Source organism: Trachymyrmex septentrionalis, unplaced genomic scaffold, assembly GCF_001594115.1.
Source record: "Trachymyrmex septentrionalis isolate Tsep2-gDNA-1 unplaced genomic scaffold, Tsep1.0 scaffold101, whole genome shotgun sequence".
Lineage (NCBI taxonomy): Eukaryota > Metazoa > Arthropoda > Insecta > Hymenoptera > Formicidae > Trachymyrmex > Trachymyrmex septentrionalis.
This window is the reverse complement of record NW_017304136.1, coordinates 1,499,027-1,502,426: the sequence shown is the minus strand read 5'-3', so window position 1 is coordinate 1,502,426 and position 3,400 is coordinate 1,499,027. Positions and strand designations below refer to the sequence as shown.

At 30.0% G+C, this 3,400-nt stretch overlaps 1 protein-coding gene across 4 annotated transcripts in view; it reads right to left on the bottom strand.

Annotated features, from left to right (window-relative positions):
• Positions 1 to 3,400, bottom strand: part of LOC108756400 (hexokinase type 2) — a 17,929-nt gene that overhangs the window by 8,804 nt on the left and 5,725 nt on the right. The gene's annotated exons all lie outside the window — the stretch shown is intronic.

Genomic DNA, 3,400 nt, shown 5'->3' with positions numbered 1-3,400 from the left:
GAATAGTAAATTAAAAAATTTATAATAAATAAATTATATGTAAAAACATTTAATTAAATTATAATATTCAAAATATATTTCTTTTTATTTATATTTCAAATCGCATGAAGACTTTTTGTTAACATCACAAAAAATAAAGGTTTTTTTTTTTCTAATGTAATGAGCCGGCACTGCGGGAAATGAGTTAGTGGTGGAAGAGTGAGTGGGGTGGCAATGGCAGCAGAGAAAGAGGGGTGACTTTCCCCTCGCATGCATTCGATGTTAAGGTGGAGGCTCGTCCTCAAGGGCAAATGGAGCTTTTCTGAAATGGGTATTTCCTGTATTATTTCCTAATATGATTGATCAACCGATACTCAATTATATTTAATTTCGTTGATTAGTTAAATATATTAAACAAATTGGAGAAATGCGGGTTAATACCATCAGTTGGAAGAACTATATTGATCATAGCTTTAATTAATATTGAATTTTATTAATATCGAAGAATTTATCGAAGGTGATTACACTATTATGATGAAATTCATTGCTTCAGACGGATCTTTGAAAGGGTGACGCAACGTTTCAGTGAGTTAAAACATGTAGGAGCGAAAGTCGGATCGCGATTGGTCGACCCCCGGAGGCTCGCCCGTTCAATCCCTCGTTGGTGACGTCACCAAGTCTCTCCTTTAAGAGACGAAAATATATATTGCTACCTACTACTACGCAAGCTATCTCGTTCTGTTCACCTATTTTATTTGAATAAATTTCTTTTAGAAAATTAATTTTTTTTTTCTTCAATTCTTGTTAACTTAATGATTCTATTTTTTTTATAATCTTCCTCAGTTCCGTATTTTTAATAGCATACGAAGTTATACGTAATGTAAACACATATTAGATAATAAATAATAAAATTACATAATATCAATATAATAAATATTTAGCTTCATTTTGTAATTTTTAATTCAGAATTTTTTAAATCATACATATCAAGAATCATATGATTCAATTATTAAAAATCTACAACGTGTTGCAATTTATGCGTAGCGTTGTTATCTGTGTTTGTTATCTTTTCTGTGAAAGAGATTACTTTATACTAAGGTATTAAATTTCCTAAGTTAGTGTGTCTCTTTGAATTGTCAATAAACACAAGCCGAACACAAGACGCGATCGATAAGATAGCGTCTGCTTAATTGTCAGTTATCGATGCAATTTAGTTTCGATATTTTTCATGTGCTTATCTAATTATAGAAAAGTACACATTGAACAAAGAATAAATATAATAAAAGAACAATGTTTTTGCATATATACATAATGAATATGTATTTATAGGAAAGAAAACTGTACTCGAATGATCATCTCTATAATCGTAAATATATAATTTGTATTCATTATTCGTTTTTAATTCGTTTTTTTTCAAAAAAAAAAATTTTTTTTAATATTCTTTCTCTCTCTCTTTATTTTATAAAATTTTATATAAATCTGTGATTTAATGATGAAGAAAATAAATTCTTTCGCTATGTTATTATTTGTTAAATCATCCTATTCTGATAATTATTTCCTTCCTGAGTTATCTCTAATTATCTTGTGATATTTTTTCCTAGTTTCTGATGATAATTTCCTTTCTAACAGGAATAATATTTTGAGTATGATGCGTTGTGTATACATTTGCATTTTTCGCAAGAAAACCAACGAATCATTAGTCAAAATGAACCATTCAGATAGAAAGTAAACAATATTTTTTATGTCGTCCTAATGGCATAAGTCATTTGGTTTGCACCAGGCGAATATACGAATAAGATTTTTTGTATATTTTTTTTTACCAATTATACATTATAATACTTATAAATTTTAAAAAGATCGGAGAGAACAATTTTTGTCCAAAAAAATCCAATTTTGTCTACTTATTAATTTGTTTAGATGTCTACTTGTCTAGATATTGAATGAGATCCGGTTTTTTTTAATGAACTTATGGCATTTCTGATGTTGATAATCCTGTCAGAGTAATTCAATCAGTCTTATCGATGACTTTGCTCAATAATTTAAACAATGATATAAACATATTCCCGATTATATCGTTTATTCGATGGATTGTGTATCTCGACGGATTTTCATAAAAGCTTTTGATAAAAGCCGAAACGTCATACGTATAAACTTTGTGCATAAAATTCTCTTGTTTTTCCTTCTGCATTAATTATTTATCGATAACGATTAAAGTCCGGGTGTTTCGATAAAATTGTCTTTATAGGCCTCCGATATTTCGTTAGGGTTATCGTCTCTGACGATACGTTCTCTGATTGCACAAACATATAATACAGTCGTTTTTGTAATGTAGAAAAGCAATAAATGGTAAAAATCTTCGATATTTTTGTCGCGAAAATATGTTTCTAAATTGAGCGAAGAAACTGCGGTTAACGTTTGTTGTGTTCCTTCCCCTTCTCTCGTCGATTATAAACATAGTAGAAAATGTGCTGAAAAAATACCCAGTAATTCTGACACATATTTTTAAGTACCTTTCTCTCTTTTTTTCTCTTTCTTCCTTTCTCTTTTTGCTGGAAAAAAAATGCATACGTCCACATGCGCATTTCAAGCTTGTGTGAATGATTTTATATATATGCGCGCCTTTAAAATCGAGAAATTTTACATTTTTAATCTATTGTCCCAAACTGTAAGAATTAATTTAAAAGCCTTCTGGTATTTTTTTCTAAAAGTTAAAAAAAATTTTTTCACATGTTTTTATATCTCTATGTTAAAATCATAAGGAGAAATGTTATACAAAAATTTCCTAATTTTTTCACATTTTCTCGAATTCATTGTTGACTTGAAAAGTTGCAAATTTTGCACGAAAAATAAAACAAGAAGTTTTTTTTTTGCAAAAAAAATATATCGCTTTAACACGCAATACCTGGTTATCGCGAAACATTTGTGCGAATGTGTACTGTAAAACTTTTAAAACATTTCATATGCAATGACCTAGTACTTTAGATAACAGCTTCGCCAAGTTACTTAGCCTTGTAGTTGAGTGCGTCGTATTTAATGCGACAAGAATAGGTTTTATAATTGTACATAATCGAAGTGAAGTAAGTGGAGACAGATAGAATTCAGTGAACGTTTCAAACGTCGCGTGAAACAGGATCGTCGCAATGTTACATAATATGCACGTTGCTGTTACAATCATTACTTCTATGTGCGGTGCACAGTAATACAATACGTAACATACGGCGACCAATGGTCGACGCAGCTAATAGCAACGTCAAACTGAAGCATCTACATCTATTAACTACGTCAACGCATGATTTAATTTTTTACACAATTTTTTGCGTTCGCAAATGAGATAGCAGAAAAAAATGGCAAAGCATGCGTCACGTATCACGTGAAAGATCTTGAAGATATTCCTAATCAATTAGAACAAAACATTGAGAAT